The sequence below is a fragment of the Ochotona curzoniae genome, unplaced genomic scaffold (genome assembly GCF_017591425.1).
Source record: "Ochotona curzoniae isolate NIBS_2020 unplaced genomic scaffold, NIBS_Ocur_1.0 scaffold_1852, whole genome shotgun sequence".
Lineage (NCBI taxonomy): Eukaryota > Metazoa > Chordata > Mammalia > Lagomorpha > Ochotonidae > Ochotona > Ochotona curzoniae.
This window is the reverse complement of record NW_024467087.1, coordinates 57318144-57344062: the sequence shown is the minus strand read 5'-3', so window position 1 is coordinate 57344062 and position 25919 is coordinate 57318144.

Genomic DNA, 25919 nt, shown 5'->3' with positions numbered 1-25919 from the left:
GCAGCCACCAGGCTGTTTGGAGGTCTGTCTATCCAAACCCCGAAGATGAATGCCCCACCCAAAGATGGCAGTTGTTGGCCAAGCCAGGGATCCAGGCTGCCGAGTTCCCCTCACAGTGTATTTGCTGTGAAGGCAGAAAACTCTCATGCTCAGGCAAGCCCCAGATTTGCCCACTGCTTGGCAGTGGTGCCTGGTGCTAAGGCACCAAGCATTGAATTCGACCTCCCTAGCAGCTGCCATGCTACCAATGACGAACTCACCTGGCCCACCACAAGATGGTGGCAGAGACCAGATCCAGGGATCCAAGCTGCCAAGTTCCCCTCACAGTGTATCTTCTGTAAAGTGATTAAACTCTCAGGCCAAAGCAAGCCCCAGATTTGCACACTGCTTGGCAGCAGTGGCTACGGCTAGGGCCCCAAGCATTGAGTTCGACCTTGCACAGATGCCCAAAGCAGTGCCACACTGCCAGGAGGTCTGTCCATACATGCCCTCAGGACAAACCCACCTGGCACCCCCAAGATGGCAGCAATGAGCAGAGCCAGGTATCCAGGCTGCTGAGTTCCCCTCTCAGTGTATTTGGTGTGAAGGGAGAAAACTCTTGGGCCCAAGAAAACACTGAATTCGCCAATGGCTTGTAAACAGTGGCATGGGCTAGGGCCCCAAGCACTGAGTCCGACCTGGCTCAGATGCCCCCAGCAGCTTCCACGCTGCCAGGAAGTCAGTCCATCCAAGTCCCAAGGATAAAGTCATCAGGCTCACTGCAAGATGGCAACGGTGAATGGAGCAAGGGATCCAGGCTGCAGAGTAACCCCTCAAAGTGTATTTGTTATGAAGCGAAAAAATTCTCAGGCCAAGGTAATGCCCGGATAGACCCACCGTTTGGCAGCAGTGGCTAGGGCTAAGACCCAAGCATTGAGTCGAACCTGGCTCATATAACCTCAGCATCCACCAGACTGCCCCGAGGTCCATCCAAGCCTAGAGATTGAACTCATCCGGCCTACCTCAAGATGGCAGCAGTGAGCGGAGCAAGGGATACAGTTTCCCTTAAAATGTATTTCCTGTGAAGGACAAAAGTCTCAGGCTCGGGCAAGACCGGAATTGGCCAACCACTTGTCAGTGATGGCTCGGGCTAGTGCCCCAATCACTGAGTCGGACCTGGCTCAGAAGCACCCACCAGCTGGCACTCTGCTGGGAGGTCAATCCATCCAAGCCCCAAAGACGAATTCTCCCAGCCCTTCCCCAGAGGTTGGCATTGGGCAGAGCCAGGTATCCTGGCTGCTGAGTTCCTTTCACAATGTATTTATTACGAAGGGAGAAAACACTCAGGCCAAGGTAATGCCTGGATACGCCCACCCTTGGCAGCAGTGGCTGGTCCTAGTGCCTCAACCATTGAGTTTTACCTGGCTCTGATGCCCCCAGCTGCCGCCATGCTGCCAAGAGGCCCGTCCATCCAGCCCAGAGGACGAATTCACCTGCCCAATAAAGATAGTGGCAGTGGGCTTAGCCACGCATCCAGGCTGCAGAGTTCCCCTCACACTGCATTTTTTCTGAAGGTAAAAACTCTAGGGCCCAGGCAAGCCCTGAATTTGACCACTGCTTCTCAGCGGTGGCTTAAACTAGCAAAAAAAGCATTGAGTCCGACATGGTTCAGATGCCCCCAGCAGCCACCACACTGCCAGGAGGCTTGTCCATCCAAGTCCTAAGGATGAACTCACCTGACCACCCAAAGATGGTGGCAGAAGGCTGAGCCAGGTATCCAGGCACCAAGTTCCCCTCACAGTGTATTTTCTATGAAGGGAGCAAACTTTCAGGCCAAGGCAGGCCCCAGACTCGCCCACTGCTTGGCTGTAGTAGCTGGGGCTAGAGCCCCAAGCATTGAGTTTAATCTGGCTCAGATGCTCCCAGCTGCCACGCTGCTGTCAGGTCGGTCCATTCCAAGGCTGGAGGTCAAAAATACCAGTGCCAAAAAAAAAAAAAAAACTGTGTCACATAATGCAATGTAATAAAAATACATAAATACATAAATAAATAAATAAATAAAATGAAATTTTTTTATTGTTGTTAACATTGTATCATGTGATACAGTTTTATAGGCACTGGGGATTCCCCCCACCCCTCCCATACCCCTCCCCCCATGGGGGATTCCTCCACCTTGTTGCATAACCACAGTTCAAGTTCAGTTGAGATTCGTTCCTTGCAAACACATATCTAGCATAAAGTCCAGCGTCTTATTGTCCAGATAATTTCAGTGGCCTCTTGGGGAGACCTTCTCTAGTCTGAAGATAGGGCTAACAGAGTAAAGATCCGGTCAGTTAAAAAGCCCCAACAAAACCTCAGTATCAATATACAACATTATGGAATTAATTGACATAGTATTGGGTAAACAATATGTTAAAAATAATGCAAGTTCCATTCTTCGAAACATCTGGGTTGAGACAGTATCAATGACAGGTTCAAAAAATAACCAACATCACAAGGAAGACAGGGCTGGAAGCCGAACGGACCCAGTAATCGCAACGACCAGCATATGCATAAGCTGCTTGGTGTGACGCACAGTGTTGGAGTCTGTACTAGCAAACTCACTCAAGAATCAGATCTGGGATCAACTCAGATGAAGTTTCTTTGGATATTTCTCGAACTGAACTGCTGATCTTGGAACCCCAACCATCAAGAGACTGTCAGCCAGTGGACTCTGAATAGGTTTCATTACGGTTGGGACGGAGAGATTGGCAGCAATCCAGAACTGATGAACTATCAAAACTGTATGAGCAGGACCCTTGGAGCGCGCCTCATGTTGGGGATGGGGGATGGGTGGGAGGTAGGGTGGGGCTTTCCCCTTTGTTACTCCCCTAACCCTAGATACAGGGCAAAATGATTATATTAGTGTGGAAACAATGATATTACCCACTTTCACCCTGTAGCCCGTGACCCTTTGTACCCTAATAAACTAAGATTATTAAAATTAACAAAAAAAAAAAAAATAACCAACAACCAAACAAAAATTACAAGTTAAATCAAGGCAAACATGTGGTATAAAAAATACCTTTACCCCCCACAAGATGGTGGCTGTGGGCTGAGCCAAGGATCCAGGTTGCTGAGTTGCCTGCACAATTCATTTACTGTGAAGAGAGAAAAGTCTCAGGCCCACACAAACTTCTGATTTGCCCACTGCTTTGTAGCGGTGACTGAAACAAGGGCCCCACACGTGGAGTCCGACCTGGCTCAGATACCCCCGGCGCCGGCAATGCAGCCAGGAGGGCTGTCCATTCAAGCCCCAAGAACAAATTCACCTGGCCCACCACAAGATAGCTGCGGCGGGCTAAGCCAGGGATCTAGGCTGCTGAGTTACCTCACAGTGTACTTTCTGTGAAGAGAGAAAACTCTTGGGCCCAGGCAAGCCCCAAATTCACCCACCCCTTAGCAATGGTGGCTGGGGCTAGGGCCCCAATCATTGAGTTGAACCTGGCTCAGATGTCCCCAGAAGCTGCCACACTGCCCCAAAGTCCATCCATCCAAGTCCCAAGGATGAACCGCCTGGCAACACCACATGATAGTGGCAGTGGACAGAGCCAGGCATCCAGGCTGTTGAGTTCCCATATCAGTGTATTTGTTGTGAAAGGAGAAAACTCTTGGGCCCAGGCAAGCCCAGGATTCGCCCACCGCTTGCAACAGTGACTTGGATAGGGCCCAAGCATTGAGTCTGATCTGGCTCAGATGCCCCCAGTAGCTGCCATGCTACCAGGAGGTCCGTCTGTCCAACCCCTGAACTTTTTTACAGATTTTAAGACAAAAATACATATATTGCAAACATTTATCTTTTAATTTATCCACTTAAATTATACCTAGATCACATAAGAATAAAAAGTATTATATAAACATGGTTATTTTCTTGAGTTATAAGTTTTCCCAAACAATTGTGAAAGCTAAATTGGACATTTTAAGGAGCAATGCATGTCTAACACAAGAATAACGTGTTTGACCAGCGAATGTGCACATATGTGGCAATGACGTAAAAACATTTTAGTTTCTCTCTACCAACAAACTTAAAACACCCTATAAATCACATCGACCAAAAAGATATTATGTTAAATTATCAGTCATAATTCAAGTTTTTTATGTGGGTCAATTAAAATAGATTTTAATAATTCCTTCATGTAGAAATATAATATGTGCACACATATCATAGGACAGAACAATGACATAGTTTTTGTAATTGTTTTTGTAAGCCATTATATATTCAATTGCTTTTAAAATTACCACTGATCGATTTTATTCTTAATAATCTGAATAACCATGTTTTTAGATGTTTTATATATATATATATGAGTATATGTGTTTTTAACAGATTATAAAACTGTGGATGACAAAAGGTTGAAACATCCAAGGCTACAACTGTAAACTCATTAACCAACAACAGGAGGCAATTGTTTATTCCACATAGCATTTTAATGCATCTCTAGGATTTTATAGCCACTTGTACTTTTTAGGCATCCAGACTTTTTAAAAATTAAGATAAATACTATGACTGATAATCAATATAGCAAAGTCATTAGACTTTCATAGCTTTTGAACATGTGTATCAGTAGTGCCTCTTATTATCATAGGGTAGCATTTTGCACTGGTTAGCATTTGGGCAGTACTTTTGATATATTACAAAGAGCACAGTCAGTTGTTGCCTCTACAAGATAAGAGATACAAAGAATCAAAATGTCGGGATAGGGTAAAGACATGTTTGAATGGACAGGAAAACATTTAATCAGGATGAAGCAGAGAGGACACATTCCAGGAAATAGGAAAGGACAAAAAAAACAGCAGAGGGGTACCTGGAGACTGACAGACACAGGAAAGCAATGGGCACAGCAGTATGGTGTTGCAGTGACTGGTACTCCAGTGGCATTAAGCTAACGACAATCTGAACTCCACAGCAGCTATCTGAACTCCACCAGCAGCCAGAACTCCACCAGCAACCAGGTGAGAAGGGATTTTCACTGGGAGCTTGGGAGGTGAACCCAGAAAGAACTGTCCATCCTGCTGGTCTGTTTGATTTACCAGGAGCAGAGACAGAGCAGCAGATCCCAGATGGGCAGTGCGACAACAGGGTGGATTTCACAGCCCAGTTAGCCCCCTAGAGCCGAATTTGGCGCCATTTTGTGAAAGGAGGCAAAGGCAAGGGAAAGGACTGAGCATATCCTGAGCTGGGAGTGAACTCATTTCTGACTCGGTGAACTGCATCAATGTGGCATTCTACAGGTTCCACCCAAGATAGGTCTGAGTAGCCCTCAGATCTGATGGCCAGCAGATCAAGAACTCTAGTAGTTATTCATTAGGGGCTATTTTGTACACTATGGCAATAACTTTAGGACTGCAGGGAACAACAGTGAACTGCGCATGTGCTGAGCTCATGAGAACTCACTGAGTTCAGTGGATTGCACTGGTCCCACAGGAAAATAATACCGACTGTGGCATTGTCTGGGTCAAAATAGGTCTGTGTGGCACTCAGACCCAATATCCAACAGGTTCTGACAAGATCAGCACCACCAACAACCCAACTATATAGGACACCTGGTGTCTCTCTAACCCTGGGACCTGCTTCAACCGGAAGTGGGAGAAATGTTGCAGAGACAACAGTGCAGCCTCAGCACAGCATCACAGGAGGTGGAGATTGGTGAGCCAGGAGCTGGGACTGTGGAGACCATGGTGGAAATCTAACATAAGAACCCAGACACGGAACTTGCTGGAAGGAATGGCACAAGTGGCTGCAAGCAAAAAGTTGTGTATCAACAATAAGTAAAATCGCATTGTAGACATGTGGGTGACACAGCTTAGAAACCTGTCCCAAGGAGAAGACTCTGCTAACCAGAAGAACAATGAGCAAGAGAAAAAGAAGAGACAAAAGCATAATGAATATTACCAAAAACTCCCCTGCAAAGGAGCAAAACCCTATGCCAACCTCAGAGTTACAAAGACATCGAGAAAATGGGGGACACAGAATTCAGCAAACCCATTTTAAAGATTCTAATAAAAAATGAGAAGCACATACAAGAGTTCAAAGAATTTAAGGAAGCAATAAAGCAAATCAAGGCTGATATATCAGAAATTAAGAACACAGTAGAGCAAATTAAAAGTACAGTGGAGAGTCTCCAAAATAGAGTGAAGCAAGCAGAAGAAAGAATCTCAGAATTGGCAGATATTTCCTGTCATCAGGGCGAAGCAAACAAAAATTTGGAAACAGAGCTGTATCAGGCCAAAACAAGTATTCAAGAATTGAAAGACACTACTAAGAGGTCAAATATAAGAGTTATGGAAGTCCCAGAAGGTGCAGAAAGAGAAGCTGAGTTTGCAAATGTATTTAATGAAATAATCATGGAAAATTTCCCTAATCTAGAGAAAGAATTGGGAAACAACATCCAGGAGGGGCACAGAACTCCCAACAGGCTTGATCAAAAGCGGCCTTCACCAAGACACATGATTATCAAGCTCTCTTCAACTGAACATGAGGAAAAGATCCTGAAAAGTGCACGAGAAAAACATCAATTGACATATGAAGGAATGCCAATGAAACTCACAGGAGATCTCTCACAGGAAACTCTACAGGCAAGAAGAGAATGGAGGGACATATTCCAGATTCTAAAAGAAAAAAATTGTCGGCCTAGGATAACATATCCAGCAAAGCTTTCTTTCGTCTTTGAAAATGAAATAAAATTCTTGGGCCCGGCGCGGTGGCGCAAGTGGTTAAAGGTCCTCGCCTTGCACGCCCGGGATCCCATATGGGCGCTGGTTCTAATCCCGGCAGCCCCGCTTCCCTTCCAGCTCCCTGCCTGTGGCCTGGGAAGGCAGTCGAGGACAGCCCAAAGCTTTGGGAACCTGCACCCACGTGGGAGACCCGGAAGAGGCTCCTGGCTTCGGATCGGCATAGTATCGGCCCGTTGCGCTCACTTGGGGAGTGAATCATCGGACGGAAGATCTTCCTCTCTGTCTCTCCTCTCTGTATATCCGCCTTTCCAATGAAAAAATAATAAAAAAAAAAAAAGAAAATGAAATAAAATTCTTCCACAGTAAAGAAAAGTTAAAAGAATTTGCCTCTTCCAAACCTGCCCTACAAAAAAGATGTTCTCTTGACAGAGAAGAGGAATAGCATCAAACAAAACCAAAGGCAAATGGGAAGAACATCCCACTAAAATGACAACAGAAGACTAAATCAATGAATAACCCATTCCTAAAATGACCAGACCAAAGTACCATCCATACATATTAACCCTGAATGTAGATTGAAAAACAAAACCCATCTATTTATTGTCTAGAAGAGACACACTTCACCAACAAAAATCATCAGGAACTATATCACATGGGTTTTGTTGTTTTCTCTTAGTTTCATCTCTTCAAAACACTTTCTTCTGATTAAATCATTCAATGACTCATAGATCATACAGTAGCATCATTTTCTTCAAGAAGGTTCTTGATTTTAATTTCTTCAGCTACACATTAGTCATTTAATAGCATGTTATTTAGCTTCTTGGTGTTGTTAATTTCCTTTTTCTCCCTGATGTTGATTTTGTTTTGTGGCTCTTCATTTAAGGGGATGTATAGTAGCTGTGTAATGGAGACTGTCATATCTAGTAACATGTCATTTAACTTCATGGCATTGTAAATTTCTATTTTTCTTTCTATTGTTGATTTTGTATCATGACTTTTCATTTGAAGGGATGTACATTAGCTGTGAAATGGAGACTAACATCCAGATGGAGAATACAGTGTAGTATGCATTTGTGCTTCCAGACAAAGATTGACTTACAATGAAACTGTTTACTATATCTTGACAATAAGATGCTGGACTCTCTGCCATTGTCCATGCCCGCAATGATGGACATATGACTGTGTATGAAGATCTATATGTTAGTAATGATATAGAGGAACTAGGTGGTGGAGGGAATTGGGGAGGGGATAAGGGAAATGCCAGAAGCCTACGGAACTGTATCATAAAATGATAATAATAATAAAATGTAAAAAAAAATGGGGGACATTATAAAAAAAGATAAGAGATACATCTTTTGACATTTCCAGGGTGCCTTAACTGAAAACACCAAAATCTACAAATTTTGATGTTTGAGTTTTTGGATATCTGTCACACATGCCAAGAAGGCTTAAACTATATGTCTGAAACAGGATTGATTCACATCATGACACAATATAGATAAAATTATTGACATAAAGTGACTTCTTTAAAACTTCAAAGTACATATTTAAATAAACCTTAACCTTTAAAACTTGATTGTTTTGAAACAATCAGAAGTTAATAAGAGACAGAGAGCTCAAAGATTACCTCAATAGCATGCAAAATCTATGGGTTATTTTCTTTTTTCGTTTGTCACCAAAATGGAAATAAAAACTTGAAGATAAGAATTAGTACATAGAAACACAAATAACTTAGAATAATTTTAACAGAAGCAAATCTAGAGCTTATTGGAGCTGAGTAAAAAATGAATATATTCAATTAAACAAAAACTGTTTGAAGGAACATATTAACATTTTTAAACAGATTATAAAACTAGAGATCAAGTATTCTCAAATGCTTGCTAATATGTAGTTTTAAAGTATTATTGACTTAATAAATCATCAGATTAATGGAGGATTAGATTTTACGTCAGTGTATCTTTTACATTAGCGTTATAGTTTTTAAAAATCTGTAAACTACACTTCAAGACAATTTTATCACATTTAAATATTACAGCATTTATTCAATTTTTGCTTGACTTATTCTTGAAATACTCTTTTAAAGCTCTCTAAATTGAGACACTTTCTTCTTTAAAAAAAAAGGTTTATTTATTTTTATTGGAAAGGCAGATATACAGAGCGAAGGAGAGACAGAGAGAAAGACCTTCCATTTACTGGTTATCTCCCCAAGTGGCAGCAACAGTTGTAGCTGAGCTGATCCAAAGCCAGGAGTCAGAAGTTTCTTCCGAGTCTCCCACACGGATGCAGATTTCCAAGGTTTTGGGCCATCCTCTACTACTTTCCTAGGCCAGAAGCAGGGAGCTGGATGAGAAGTGTTGCAGCAGGAACATGAACCAATACCCATGTGGGATCCTGGCGTGTACAAGTCAAGAACTTATCAACTAGGATACCACGCTAGGCCCAAGACATTTTCTAAATGAAAGAATGTTAGAGAGAGATAGAGAGAGAGAGAATGCTAAATTGTAACTCTTGTTACTTTAAGAAATGCACATGTATTTATTTTTATTGGACAGTTAGATAAAGAGAGAGAAGGAGAGACAGAGACAAAGATCTTCCATCCACTGTTTCACTCCCCAAGCAGTCACAACTGCCAGAGGCTGCACCAATCTGAAGCCAGGAGCCTGGAGCCTTTTGCAGGTCTCCCACACAGGTGCAGGGTCCCAAAGCTTTGGGCCATCCTGAACTGCTTTTTCAGGCCACAGGCAGGGACCTGGATGGGAAGTGGGGCAGCCAGGATTAGAACCGGCGCCCATATAGGATTCTGGCGTGTGCAAGGCGAGAACTTTATTTTTTTTAAAAAAAAATATTTATTTGGTTGTTTGTTATTTTTTGAACCTGTCATTGATACTGTCTCAACCCAGATGTTTCGAAGAATGGAACTTGCATTATTTTTAACATATTGTTTACCCATTACTATGTCAATTACTTCCATAATGTTGTATATTGATACTGAGGCCTTGTTGGGGCTTTTAACTGACCGGATCTTTACTCTGTTAGACCTATCTTCAGACCATAGAAGGTCTCCCCAAGAGGCCACTGAACTTATCTGGACAATAAGACGCTGAACTTTATGCTAGGCATGTGTTTGCAAGCAATGAATCTCAACTGAACTTGAACTATGGTTATGCAACAAGGTGGAGGAATCCACCATGGGGGGAGGGGTATGGGAGGGGTGGGGGGAATCCCCAGCGCCTATAAAATTGTACTACATAATACAATGTAAGCAACAATAAAAAAAAAATATTTATTTTAATTGAAAAGTCAGATATACAGAGAGGAGGAGAGGCAGAGAAGAAGATCTTCCGTCTGATGATTCACTCCCCAAGTGGCTGCAACGGCTGGAGCCAAGTCAATCTGAAGCCAGGAACTTCTTCCAGGTCTCCCACGCAGGTGCAGGGTCCCAAGGCTTTGGGCTGTCCTCGACTGCTTTCCCAGGCCACAAGCAGGGAGTTGGATGGGAAGCGGGGCTGCTGGGATTAGAACCAGTGCCCATATGGGATCCTGGGCGTGCAAGGTGAGGACCTTAACCACTACACTTTCGCGCCAGGCCCAAGGCGAGAACTTAAGCCGCAAGGGTACCACACCGGGTCCAACACTTGTTTCTTTTAATAGTCTTGAATTATTTTTTATATATGCACAATTTATGGAAACATATTTGTTAAGAAACCCAAATACATAATTTAAGAGCTAAGAATATTTAAGTTTATGTTTAGAAACGGTTTGTACATTTAAGGCAAAATCTTAAAACTTGCAAACTCTATCCTGGTATGTCTATGGCAATGGAGCTGATGGATTACTATTACCTTTCAGCAGAAACTACAAAAACAAGTTTAACAAAATATAATGCATTTTTCTTTTTTTTTTTTCATGAAGTTACCTTTTTTAAAAAATGTTTATTATTATTTTTCCATGGTGCAGTTATGTAGGTATAGGGACTCCTCCTTCTTTATCCTTTCTCTCTCCCACCATTTTCCTAATATTATCACAGTAGTATAGTCCTTAGTAACAGTTACAAGATGAACTTTTTGCTGTTTGTTTCATGGTATTGTAAGCATAGGCAAAACTAGAACATCTAGTATCATACCGCTAAGGTATATTTTAATGTTTCATCACCAGTATCCTTTTATTCAGGAGTAGTGACATGTACTGTAAGGTATCTTCACTTTCCAGTGTGCTAATCTCCATTATACAGCTCTTCTATGAGAACATATCTATGCACTTGATTAGCTATATACGTATTTCACACTTTGCATGAAGGCTGTTATATCAGAGAGAAAATGTGGTGTTTGTCCTTTTGGGACTGGCTTATTTCACTAAGTGTAATGGTCTCCAGTTGGGGTCATTTTGCTGTAAACAGTATAATTTCATAATTTTTAATGGGTGTGTAGTATTACATAGAGTAGATATACCACATTTTCTTTATCTATTCATCTGTTAATAGGCATCTGGCTTGTGTTCATTTCTTTGCCATTGGGAATCATGCTGCTATCAATAAAGGATTATAGGTTGCTTTCTTATATGCAGATTTCATTTCATTTGGATATCTTCCCAGGTGTGGGGTAACTGTGTCTTGTGGTAGCTCAATTCTCAGTCATCTTGTTTCTTACGTCTGCAAACAGGTATCCAATTATCCCAACACAAATAGTTGAAGAGACCAATCCTTCTCTCTGGGTTATTTTCAGTTCTTTTTTTGAAGACTATACATATGTAGGCTCACTTCTGAGGTTTCTATTCCATTCCAATGATCTCTTTTTTCTCCACTTTATTTTTAATTTTCTAGATAACTCAAGATAACTCTTAACTGGCCTACCTCCTACACCCAATTCCCACACCACTCCCATAACACATTGCTAGGGGGTAAAGTCACACAAATAAAAATAATTTAAACTGCCTTTTGGAAAATTGCAGCTGCAGGAAGAGGGTGCAATTTAACCCTTGGGTCATCAGGTTATTGACGGTACATGGAGATCGATTATAGACAAAAAATATAGTACGTACCTTTTCTCAGACTGTATAAGTGGGATATTTTGACCCTTGCCAAGGAGAAAATTTTCACCTGGCTTAATGCAGTATAACAGTCCCTGGTGGGAAACAGCAGGGGATAATGAGGGACTGGTATGGGCAGCAAAACTGAATAAGGTGGAGGCAGGAAAGGGTCTTCGGGGCCAGGATATAGAATGTAAAGTTTTTGTAATTTTTCTCTTATTTTGTTTGCAGAAACAGAGAGTCTAGATCTCATGATTTAAAAGGCCACACAGATTTCAAGACAAGATTTAACCATAGGCCAATGTATTAGAACTAATCTGGATTGTCATGAGGACCTGGTATGGCCAACTTTTTCCAAACATTACAGACAAGAGGGGGTCCTGGACATACAAAATCCCAAGATTGATCATTCTAATTCACAAAAATTTCAGAGAGTTTTAGGGGTGCACTTACCTTCATAGTCTCCATTAAATCCTTTTTTGAAAATGTTAACATACATTGAAGGGGATTAAAGTATGGAAACTCACTCCTTCTAATATTTAAACTCCAGCATGAAGACTGGAAACAGAGCAACACAGATACCACAAGAAGAAGGAACACAAGAGGAGTAGAAACAGACCAACACAGACAGGAAATGACAAAAGAGACAACAAATTACAAAGACTAAACCAGTAAAGACCGAGAAAAATCAATAGACTTTTCCATAACCAAATATGGGCTCACGTCCTAGTAGGGAGGAGGGTCAAAAGACTCTCCCTTAACCAAACTAGTGTTCCCTGTCCTAACACAATGATGTTCAGGCAGAGAGGGGATTCTGTTGGGACCTTGTCAAGCCTTCAAACTCCAGTGACTACTGAACAAGAAAACCAGTCAATTGATCAGTAAAGAAGTTGAACTGGAACTCTTTTTTGGCCAGTGGTCCATGATATGGGGCCCTGGAACATCTCAGCCAAAGTACCAATCCAGGGAGGACTGAAACAAGATCTTTCCAAGGTTAGGCTCCTGATCTCACATGTGGCTCCAAATGTTGTACTCAAGTGATCTGCTACAGAGGAGCCCCACTCACTGATAAGATTTGATATGTCCTTTATTGCTGGCGATCAGGAGTGGACTCATGCCCCAAAAGTCTCTGGACGTTGAACTGTAGAAGAGAAGGATTTTAAAGGCAAAAAAAATTACCAAAAAAAAAAAAAACCCATAAACTGGGAAGGATTCAGGGAGAGTGAGCTAATGCAGAATTCCTGAGGGATTTAAAAAAAAAATCATTGACTTTGAAGCTCTTGTTGCTGTATCAGGTGAAATTCATTTTCTCCAAATCATGCTTGAACAATCTAGCCAAGAATTCAAGTATTCTTGTTAAGCAGTATATGATTTTCTTGATCAGTCTCACAGGTTGGGAGAGTACCACACTTAAAACAGAGTCCAGTTCATGTCAGGCCTGTTATTTCGGTAGCACAGTTCACTGATTCCTTCATTCCCTTATTCAGCCAATACTTAATGAGCAGTTAATATGTGCCAAGCACAACATTAGCATTCTTTCTACACTGTTTATTTCTCCAGAGACTATGTTTTTAAGTACTATGCTAATCTAATAACAAATGCTGCCATAAATATACACATGTATACATTTATGTATTTCATATACACACAAAACAACTCATTAAAGAAAATGGCAAACATTGTTTTGTGAGATCCATTTTATGTCTTATGCTTGGGTGTGTGATTACTTTTTGCTTTTTTAAAAAAAATTATTTATTTTTATTGGAAAGGCAGAATTACAGAGAGAAGAACATACAGAGAGAAAGATCTTCCATTCACTAGTTCACTCCCCAAATGGCTGCAACAACTGGAGCTGATCTGATCTGAGACCAGGAGCCTGGAGCTTCTTTTGGGTCTTTCATGTGGGTGCAAAGTTACAAGGCTTTGGGCCATACTCTACTGCTTTCCTGGGCAAAGCAGGAGGTTGGATGGAAAATGGAGCAGCTGGGATATGAATCGATGCTCATAAGGGATCCTGGTTTGTGCAAAGTGAGGATTTAGCCACTAGGCTATAGCACCTGGTCCTATGTAATTTTTTTTAATATTTATTTATTTTTATTGGAAAGGCAGATATACAGAGAGGAGGAAAGACAGAGAGGAAGATCATCTGTCTGATGGTTCACACCCAAGCAGCCGCAACGGCCAGTGCTGTGCCAATCCAAAGCCGGGAGCCTCCTCCAGGTGTCCCACATGGGTGCAGGGTCCCAAGTCTTGGGCCGTCCTGGACTGCTTTCCCAGTTCACAATCAGGGAGCTGGATGGGAAGCAGAGCCGCCGTGATTAGAATCGGCGCCCATATGGGATCCCAGCATGCTCAAAGCGAGGGCCTTAACCACTACACTATCACGCCGGGCCTGTGATTTCTTTTTTAACACACACACACATGCTTTAAACAGTTTGTAGCATAGTGGAAGACAAGAGTTAATCTAATAAAAAAAAAAAAAAAAGGAGACCTCTGAGGTAACAGAAGCCACTTCTCATTTTTCTTTTCTGAGAAAGCATCCTGAACTACTCACAGTTTGATAAGAAGTTTCACAGATACAATGTAGGCGGTAATGCAAGGGTTTAAGATGGCACAGATTTGAAGACAGAGAGAAAGTTCCAAGGAGACTGCTAAATGCTTTGAAAAGGTAAGTCTCCCACATTAGTGTTCTGATGAACTAAGACAGAATGTATATAATGTGGAACAAAAAAGTCCAGTTAGTGATGAATTACAAAGACTTGGTAGCCCTAGCTGTAGGCAACTGCCTAGATTGCATTGCACTTCCGCAAGAATTACACTGCTGGGGAAAAAAAGCAGGTAATAATAGCTGGCAGGCATTCTGGGCCTGGTTAACACCTAATTTGTGTTAATTATACCAGTGTGCCAGCATAGTGTCCTATTCTACATTCTTTTAAAGATATGGGGGCGTGGGGGGTGGACAGGCACCAGCACATCAGCAAACGGGGTCTGAAGATCTGCATGTGAGCATGCATGGGTCATGGGTAGACAGGCAGCACCTCAAGCAGGCATGAACCACTGCCAGAGGACCAGGCTGGGGGATCTGTGCGCTTGCGGGCATGGGGGACTGTGGATTGCTCAGGAAAGAGAGTCTAGGGATGTGTGGGAGGAAGAACTGTTGAGGGAGAACATGACAGATAAGGAATGATTTCTGGGGCACTTCCACCAATCAGGCAGCTGCACTTGCAAGTAAATGAAGGGACTGAGACCAGGTGGTTTGGAGGAGAGAACCCATAGGGTTTTTCAGGGCCAAACCAATACACCTGCCAATGTGGGAGATCTGAGCTGGGTTTGTTGATATCAGCCACCACCTACTGACCCACACAAAAGCCATGGCTAGGGACCTGCTTGACAGGGCTCCACCACAGTACATGCCAGTGAGCGTCAGGGCAGGGGGTGGACCACATCAGACTGGGCTATGACAGTAAAGAGCATGCAAGAGAACTGGGTCTGGGAGTAGATTCTCACCCCAGTGAGACTGCCATACCAGCTGGTTTATTCAAGGGCTGAGAGGTGGTGATGAGCCAAGCCAGGTATGACCATAGAACTCACCAGCACTCAGGGGTGCTGGGGTTGGGAGCAGGCTAGGCTGGTCCAGGATGTAGCACCTGCATGCACACCCAAGAATTGGGTGTGGGGAGTGTTGGGCTGCAACATCCACCAGCACACACAAAAGTCAACACTTGTGGAGAGATTATATCAGGTAAGGGCATAAAGCCTAGTGTGTGTGAGATCTGAGTCTGGGAGTAGGCATGGTGGGGAACTTGGGAAACTCTCCAAGTGAGCTGTAGCTCCAGGTGGTGAGCATGTGAGTTGGCTGGGTGCTGGTCAAGCCTGACAGGGCTGCTTCACTTGTTGGCAGGTGTGGGTTGGCTCTGAGGGAATGGACCAGGCAGGGTTGGGCCAAACCATAGCACACTGGCACACATGGTAGCCAAGATGGGGTGTGGGCCATGCTAGGCTAGGCTAGGATATCACACCTACCACTTTTTGTGAAAGGCAGGGGTGTGGCCAGGCTGTGTGAGTGGAGGCTGGGCAGGACTAGGCTGCAGCACCCACCAGCAAAAGTTGTTAGTAGGGGCAGGCCAGGCCAGTCCAGTCATGGCAGGCCATGCTGCAACATCTGATGGAAAAAGCCAAGTCAGGTAATCGTTTATACTGGATCGGGTCACAGCAACCACTGGCATTTACAAGATCTGTGCCTGGGAGTGGGCCAGGCCAAGGAGCTAAGGGATTGCCCCAACAAGGTTGCGGTTCCCACTAGTGAACATGTTAGCTGGAATGGGGGTAGAGAATGGGCTAGACATAACTGTGGCATTACTCAGAATGGATATAGATTGGGTTTGGGGTGTGCCCGATTGGGCTAGGCCATGGTAGATATAGTACACATTGGGTTTAGGTCTCAATACCTGTCAAACCATCCAAGAGTTGTGTTTGGGGTGGGCCAGACAGGGCTGGGCTGTTGTACCTAATGGTAAGAGCCAGAATGGGTGTGGGCTGGTTGGACAAGGCCACTGTATTGCCAGGACAGGAGGTGGGCCAAATTAGGCTAGACCAAGAACCTAACAACATGCATGAGATCTGCAATCGAGTAGGGACCTGATAGAGGAGCTTGGGGAACTCCTTTGTTAGGAATCCCTGCAGGTGAGCACAAGAGCCAAGGATGAGAGCAGCCCAGTCCAGGCCAGGATATAGTACCCATTGGGATACATACGTGTGGGTCAAGTCTGGAGGCTGGCAAGGATGGGCCGGTTCATAGTACCCACTGCCAAATGTGAGAACCAGGACAGGGGACAGGGAAGAGACCAGATTAGAGTGCAACACCAGCCAGTTCACATTAGGGTGGGACTGGGGGCAGTCCAGGTTGGACTAGGCTGTAGTGCCCACCAACTTGAGCTGGAACTAGGGGCAGACCAGGCCAAACCACGCTGCAGCAACTAACAGTGAATGCCAAGGTAAAGCAAAACATGCCAGACTGGGCCACAGCACCCACCAGCACACATAAGACCCGGGATGGTGGGGGAGGTGCTTGTAGTGGGGATACCTCTTGGGCCACTGTGCCCAGTGATGAGTGTGAAAGCTGGCATTTGTGGCAGAGCAGGCCAGGCAGGACTATAACACTCTTTGGCCTCATGTGACCTGGGTTAGGGAGATAGCCAGGTTGGGCTAGATAATCAATCCACTGATGCTTGCATGAGCCAGACTAAGTACAGGCTGGTTGCTATTTGACACAGTATCAGCTAGCAGAAGCTGGGAAGGGTGCAATCCTGTCAAGCCAGACCACAGTACCACCTGGAAGGTGCAGGATCTGGGGTTAGGAGTGGGCCTAGTAGGGAAATTGTGGGTACCCCTCGGATGGGCCTCAGTTCCCACTGGTGAACATTAGAACCAGGGCTGGGGACAGGTCTGGTTGGACAGAAGGTGGAACTCACCAGCATGAGTGTGAGCTGGATAGTAGGGCTGGTCAGGCTGAGCTAGATTCCAACACCCATTGATGTCTATGAGAGCCAAATGGGATGTGGGATGGACTGGATCAGCCTGCTGCACACACTGGCATGCACAGGAACCAAGGTTGGGGATAGGCCTTTGGGAGATTACTGGAAGTCACTCTGACTAAGCTGCAGTTCCTGTTGGTGTGCGTGATGCTATGTGTGTGGTGGGCAAAATTAGACTGGCTGCAGCATCCATTGCTTTGCATATGTGATGAGGCTGGGGACAGAACTGACCAGGTGACTGCAGCCACCAATGTGTAGGCTGATGTGGGTAATGGATTGAGCTGGACCCTGTACTGGCTGGCACACACAAGAGTCAGCATTGGGGTCACCTCTGGTGAGGTTTCTTTGGGGACCTTCCTCCACTGGATCACTAGACTCAGAATTCCAACCACAAGGCAAATTGCAGGATCTGTAGTCTGACAGTGGAATGCATGTATCAGAACTGGGACTCCTTGGTTGTTGAAGCCTGTGCAGCAGACAGCATGCCCAGATGTATGTGGGGGGGACATGACAACCAGTTCATTGAGGCTTGCTGAGGATGTTGAGTACTGTAGATGGTGGAACAAATTGGACAACAAATCCAGCCAAACTTTGACAGCAAGTACCTGGACAAATTGAGACTCAAAGGTGAACTATGTCAGCCAATGGACCGTGGAAGGAATTCCTCAACCATGGAGCAATGAAATCAACAGCATCTCAGAATTACCGAAACCACTTAAGCAAACCTCAGAACATGCCCCACATTAAGGACCATGGGATGACATCAGCTGGCCATCCCATACTCACCTGTTCTAGTGAGGGTGAGCTGCTAGGAGTAGCCCTCTCCCTTCCACTTTCGCTCTTTCCCCAAATACAGGAAGAAAAAATTGGAAGCAATTGTCTTATCCACTTTCCTCCATTCCTCACCCCTTCCCACCATGATTTATGACCCACATGGACATACATCCTTCTTGACAAGGTAAGCATCATAAAAACACATTTATTATAAAAATAAAGAAAACAAAAAGGGCAATAATTCATGATGGAAAAAGTGAGGGCCCGACACAATGGCTTGATTGGCTAGTCCACCATACAAGTGCTGGGATCCCATATGGGTGCTGGTGTGTCTCCTGGTAGCTCCACTTCCCATCCAGCTCCCTGCTTAGGGCCTGGAAAAGCAGTGGAGGATGACCTAAAACCTTGGGTTCTTGCACCTATGTGGGAGACCCAGAAAAGTCTCCTGGATTCTGCCATTAGATTGGCTCAACTTACCAACCCTTAAAGCCATTTTGGGAGTGAACCAGCAGATGGAAGATCTTTCTTTCTGTCTCTCCTTCTCTATAGAAATTTACCTTCCAAATAAAATTTTTTTTTTTCAAAAAAAGGACTCTATGACTTTGAGTACTGAGAGATTTTCAGGAGCCATTTTCCTACAGCTGATTATTATTGTGGCTAGAAAAGAGAAAAATCTCAAATAAATTAAGTTTTTAACTGTGTACTCTTTATATCTGTGTTTGGAAGGACACACATACGGACCTTGACCCTGATCTTTCATATGGATGATGTTAGTCTGATACTCTCTTGAAGCTTATGAGTAATCTTTGTTATAACACTATATTATAACATCTTCAATTTAATTTTTCTTTCTACTTTACTTTCGTCTCTGTCTTCACCTTGGTTTTTCTTCATCTCTGTTTATTCAAATCCTAGAAACAGTCAACACATAAATCTGCGCTGGCAGATGGGAACAGGAACTTTTGGTCACCCTACTGAGTTGATCTGAATCATGTTAGCGTTGGCATGGTTACTAAGACTAATGAGCTCCAGAATAGCAAATCAGAATTAAGTCTCAGTGGAAAGAAACATTGCTTAGTTAAAGGATATCAGAATCACATACTGTGAGATGAAGAATGGTTTGATGACTCAGAGCAAACTCACACTGTTGCTAGAAATCACAATGAAGGGAAGAATGAGTCAAAAGTTACCAAAAGATTAGAACAAGCAAAGGGATATATGGGTCTCAATAAATCTGAGTGTTTCCCAAAGACCATCTTAAATTTCTTCCTCAGACCAGTAAAGGTTGACACAAAACAATTTATGTTCCTGCTGTCTGGTTGTTTTACAGGAAAAAAAATGCCTTGGTTGGTAGCCTGGAATAAACAGTTTCTGAATCAGGCAAATGTTATGAACAAAATGATTACAATTATTTGTTGATTTTATATCAGTATGCTATTAGAGAATGGGCCTAAAGAGTTATTATTTTACAGGCCATTTTTCAAGATTTATTGGGGCCAGTACAATAGTATTGAAGGCTAATCCTTCACCTGTGGTAGACATTCAAGATGGCAAAATAGGGTAAAGAGATGTCAAATTGGCCAGGGAAGGATTAATGGGGAAGAGACAGAGCAGTTGTATACAGGTTGATGGCAGAGAAATTGCTGGGGGATCAGAGGACACTGGAAAGCAGTGAAAGCACTTGGATGGTGCAGCACTGGCAATCACCCGCTGGTGATCAGAAGTCCATCTGAAAACAAGTGGGAAGGGGAAGCCACTAGAGAGGCAAGAGGCTATTCATGTCATAGAATCCTGGATTTGGCCAATCCTTTGTTGCAATGCAAACTGAGACAAAGCAGGCAACACCTGCTGATAGGTGTTGGAACAGAGCAGAGTATGTACCCCGAACTCTTTATCCCAACGTGTGGCATTTTGTGCTCCATTTAGGTCAGATCTCGTAGGAGAATATCAAAGCATCTGGAGAAACAATTAACTGAGCATAAGCCAAGCTCAAGAAGGACTCATATCCAGCTCCTAAAGGGACTTTGAAGTAATCTAATATGACAAATGCATTTTGCTCTTCCCAATAGGAAAATACAATTGGCTTAGCATCTCATGGGTTCTATTTAAAATTAGGTCTGGTTGGTTGACCCCTAGCCTAACTTCTCACAGGTTCTAGTAAAAAATAGGTCCGTGTTCCACACTGAACTTCTCTACATAAGAATAAATAGGGAACCAGGCACCGAATGGGAACACAAAAAACTGCTTACAAACTTGTTAATGACAGAGGTTAAAGATTAAATCTGCCTGATGAGAAAACCTGAAAACTCATATTGCAACAGGCAATAGTAAAGGAAGATTCACAAGCATCATTAACAGGGTAACTAATGTGGCACCCCAAAGGAACATAAGATTGTTTCAATTTTAGAATTGGAAGGTGAAGACCTAGAGGAAGTACCAAAGAATTCAAATAAATTGTTATAAACCTTTTCAAATAAAATTAGAAGCAGATGCAGGAACTAAGAAACTCCTACCAAGAAATGAAAAAAAATCCTTTTCACAAGAGATTGAAATTTTGAAATGAAATCAATCTGAATTACTGGAAATGAGGAATTCAATATCACAAAAAGCACAATGGAAAACATTAACAAAAGAGTAAGCAAGGTGAAATAGTCTCTGAGCTAGAAGACAATTCTTGGGGGAAAACTCAGAGGAAAAAAACCTGGAAGACCTGAGTAAAACTTAAAAAAAAAAACTTCCCAAGAATTATCTGATGCCACCAAATGACCTAACAGGCACATCTTTGTAATTCCTAAAGGTGTGAAGAGAGAGAATGGTTTGAAAGGTGTATTCAGGTCTTCGCTAAACATGGAAACAACTCAAATGTCTACAAATAGACTAAAGGGTAAAGCCAGCACATCTACTCTGTGGAATATTACTCAGCCATTACAAAGAAATCATACGGTTTGAAAAAAAGAAGTCCAAACTGGAGACCATTACACTTAGTGAAATAAGCCAGTCCCAAAAGGACAAACACCATATTTTCTCTCTGATATAACAGCCTTCATGCAAAGTGTGAAATACGTATATAGCTAATCAAGTGCATACATATGTTCTCATAGAAGAGCTGTATAATGGAGATTAGCACACTGGAAAGTGAAGATACCTTACAGTACATGTCACTACTCCTGAATAAAAGGACAACTGGCGATGAAACATTAAAATATACCTTAGCAGTATAATACTAGATGTTCTAGTTTTGCCTATGCTTACAATACCATAAAACAAACAGCAAAAAGTTCATCTTGTAACTGTTACTGTGATACTATTCCACTGCAATGGTTCAAGCAATAATAGTGGGAGGGGGAAATGGAAGGCAAAAGGCAGGGGTGGGAGAACTTTCATACACAAAATTATACCATGCTAAATACTAAATATATTTAAAAAAAAAAAAAAGTAGGCCTGGTGTGGTAGCCTAGCGGCTAAAGTCCTGACCTTGCATGTGTCAGGAACCCATATGGGCTCCGGTTCTAATCTCGGTCGCCCCACTTCCCATCCAGCTCCCTGCTTGTGCTCTGGGAAAGCAGCAGAGGATAGCCCAAAGCCTTGGAACCCTGCACCTGCATGAGAGATCAGGAAAAAGCTCCTGGCTCCTGGCTTCAGATTGGCTCAGCTCTGGTCATTGCAGCCACTTGGAGAGTGAATCAGTGGACGGAAGATCTTCCTCTCTGTCTCACCTTTCCCCAGTATATCTGATTTTCCAATAAAAATAAATAAATTATAAAAAAGAAAGTGTATTCAGTGAACCAACACCTGAAAAATTTCCCTAATATGGAGAAAAACAGGGGAATCCAAATACAAGTACAGAGAAATCTAGACATGACAAGAAACTATCCTCACTGTGGCACATCATAGTTAAGCTTTCTATATTTGAACATAAAGAAAATATAAATGTACACATGGGAAACAACTGATAACCTACAGAGGATCTGCAATCAGACTCACAACTGATTTTTCATCAGAAACCCTTCTGGTTCATAGAAAATGGAGAAACATAATATAGGTCCAACCTAGAATATTATGCCTAGCAAAGCTTACACTTTATATGAAAATGGAGTAAAAGAGTTTCCAAAAAAAAATAGAAATTGAACAAATTTGCCTCTGTATAGTCCTCCTTCTGTGATGCCAGCATCCCATCTGGGCACCGGTTCAAGTCCCAGGTGCTCAAATTCCAATCTGGGCCTTGCTAATGACCTGGGAAAGCAGCAGATGGTCCAAGTACTTGGGCCCCTGCACCCATGTGGGAGACCCCAAAGAAGCTCCCATCTTCTCACTTATGATAGGCCCAACTCTGACCATTCTGGACATTTGGGAAGGGGAACCAGCTGATGAAAGATTCTCTCTCTCATTCCCTCCCCAAATGGCCACAATGGGCAAAGCCAAGCCTATCCGAATCTAGGAGATAGAACCTTTTTCCGGGTCTCCCAAATGGGTATAAATGTCAAACTACTTGGATCATTCTATGCTGCTTTTCCAGGCTATTAGCAGAGACCTGGATTGGAAGAGGAGCAGCCAGGACTATAATCAGCACCCAGGTATGATGCCAGCTCTACAGGTTGTTGCTTAACCCACTATATCACAGTGCCAGCCTATCATTATACTTTCATAGGGAGCTGTGACTACAAAATTTCTCGTATTTCATTATCATGTATGATACTGTATACTACTCATTCCAGTTGGTGTCATAACTTACATGAGTTCAATTTCTTCATGTGAAAAATAAGGTATGATGACAAGGAAATGATATTTGAGCAAAATTATCTTAAAGACATTCACTTTCAGCATTCTATGGTTATAGGATTTAAACATTTCTCCACTGTGAGCTTTTGGATGAGTCTAAGATTTCTATTAATAAGATATTCACATATTGTGCAAGTGTTTATTTTTAAATACTCTTACTTAGTTGATTTGGGTACAAAGGGTCAAGGGCTACAGGAAAGTGGGTAAGACCATTGTTTCCACATTAATATCACTATTTTCCCCCTGTATCTGGGGTAAGAGGAAAGATAAAGGGAGAAGCCCCACGCAGCCTCCCACCTATCCCAGGTCCCCAATGTGAGGATTGCTCCGAGGGTCCTGCTCAAGCAGTTTTGATACTTCAACAGATCTGAATTGCAGCCAATCTCGCCATTCCAAATCGTTGAAATCTATTCAGAATCCACTGGCTGACATAGTCTCCTCATGGTTGTGGTTCTGAGATCAACAGTTCAGTTGCAGGGATCCCCAAAGAAACTTCATCTGGGGTGATCCCAGACCTGATTCTTGTGTGTGCTTGCCAGTACATGGTCCGGCACAGTCTGTCACCCCAATCAGCTTATGCACATGCTGGTCTTTTGCAATTGCTAGGTCAATTCTGCCTCCAGCCCTGTCTTCCACACAAACCAATGGGTGTTGCAGTCTAGCCTGATTCTGCCATCACACACTCAGGCTTTATGTACACCAGTGGGAGCTGCAGCCTAGTTGGGATGACTCCCCATAATCCCCACCAGGTCTGCCCCCTGCCCTGGTTCCCATGCATGCCAGGATGTAGTGCAGACTGGTCCAGTCTGTCCCACACCCCACTGAGCTCTCATACATGTCAATGGACATTGAAGCCTGGTTCAACCCAACCAGCCCCACTATCCAGCCCATGCACATGCTGGTGGGTGTTGTTCTGTCCAGCCACATCTGCCCCAGTCCTGGTTTTCACGCTTTGCAGTGGGAGTGGCAACCCAAGAGGGAGGTTCCCACTATTTCCCTGCTAGGCCCTACTCCAACTCCCAGATCATGCACTTTTCAGGTAGATGCCAAGGTTTATTCTGGGAGAGGCCAAAGGCTTTTCTGTTTCATGGAGTGGTTAAGTTATTAACGGTAAACAACAGAGAAGTTTTCCCTCTGATGTGCAAAAAGAACTCACAAAGATGCATAGAGTGGTCCCCAATATTAAATGTCAAAAGTTTTAAGTTGGAAAAATCATTAACAAACCTTGAAGTTACCCATTTTATAGCCCAGAAACTGAAGCCCACACTAAGATTTTATGGTTAATATACAGAATGGGCAGGACTAGCACCCTGGCTTAAAAAGATACATAGTCCAATTTTCTCCCTGTTCTACTATGCTGTCACTCACAGATCATGGTCGAATGTTTAAATAACACTTACTGAGTTCTTATTTTATGCCAGACTCTTTACATATAAAACCTCATTAACTCTCACAAGAACCCTAATAATTTGGTACCCTTAATGTGGTGATATTAAAAAGAAAACTGAAATTAGAGAGGTTAAGTATTCTGGGTCAAAGACCAATTAAGTGACTTAATTTGGGCATTTCAAAATATCTGTGAAAAATGGAATTGAAAAGTAAGTTTATTTTGATGCAAAATTTCGAAATGATGCATAGTTTTCCGCAATAAGTATTTCCTATTAACCCTTTAAATACCCTTTGAATCCAGCACCTTTAAATCCCATTATCTTCATAATTCTGTATATTTTCTAAAAATGCTAGGTCATATATGAAGAATATTTAACCTCACTAGAAATAAGTGCAAACTGAATTAATTATGAAATTCATTTACATTCTTCTTAATAATAAAGAAGCCTCATATGTCAGGAAACAGAAGCACTTATGCATTGTTAATAATGATAAAACTAGGTGGAATACATCTTTACACAGCAGACTCGATATTACACATCAGATACATAATAAGCCCATCTACATTTTAACCCAACAATCCCCCTGCTTAAATGTATTCTAATGAAACAATTATGAATAATTTAAAACACTTGTCCTGGGACAAGGGCAGATGTGGCTGGACAGAACAACACCCACCAGCATGTGCATGGGCTGGATAGTAGGGCTGGTTGGGTTGAACTAGGCTTCAATGTCCATTGACATGTATGAGAGCTCAATGGGGTGTGGGACAGACTGGACCAGTCTGCACTACATCCTGGCATGCATGGGAACCAGGGCAGGGGGTAGACCTGGTGGGGATTATGGGGAGTCACCCAAACTAGGCTGCAGCTCCCACTGGTGTACATAAAGCCCGAGTGTGTGATGGCAGAATCAGGCTAGACTGCAACACCCATTGGTTTGTGTGGAAGACAGGGCTGGAGGCAGAATTGACCTAGCGATTGCAAAAGACCAGCACGTGCATAAGCTGATTGGGGTGACAGACTGTGCCGGACCATGTACTGGCAAGCACACACAAGAATCAGGTCTGGGATCACCCCAGATGAAGTTTCTTTGGGGATCCCTGCAACTGAACTGTTGATCTCAGAACCACAACCATGAAGAGAAGTGCAGGTTCCATGGTCTGACCATGGAGTGCAAATGTCAAAACTGAGCCTTCTCAGAGGCTCAGACGGAATAATAGACCACAAATCCAGGTGCACATGGAGGATATGGCAGTCCATTGGAACCTACAGAGGAGACCTGGCACCACAATAGAGGACGGAATACAGAACAGTTCCATCAACTACCCCAGCCATGTGTTGGCAGTGAAAATCTGGGCAAACGGAGACTCTAAGGTGAACTATGTCAGCCAGTGGATTCTAGAGAGATTTCATCGTGCTTGGAATGGCAATATTGGCAGCAATTCAGATCTGTTGAACTATCAAAAGCACTTGAGCAGGACCCTCGGAGCAATCCTCACATTGGGGACCTGGGATAGGTAGGAGGCTGCGTGGGGCTTCTCCCTTTATCTTTCCTCTTACCCCAGATACAGGGGGAAAAAATGATGATATTAATGTGGAAACAATGGTCTTACCCACTTTCCTGTAGCCCTTGACCCTTTGTTCCCTAATCAACTATGTAAAGATTATCAAAATAAAATAATAATTTTTAAATACCTCATCTTATAGCAGTCACAAAGCACAT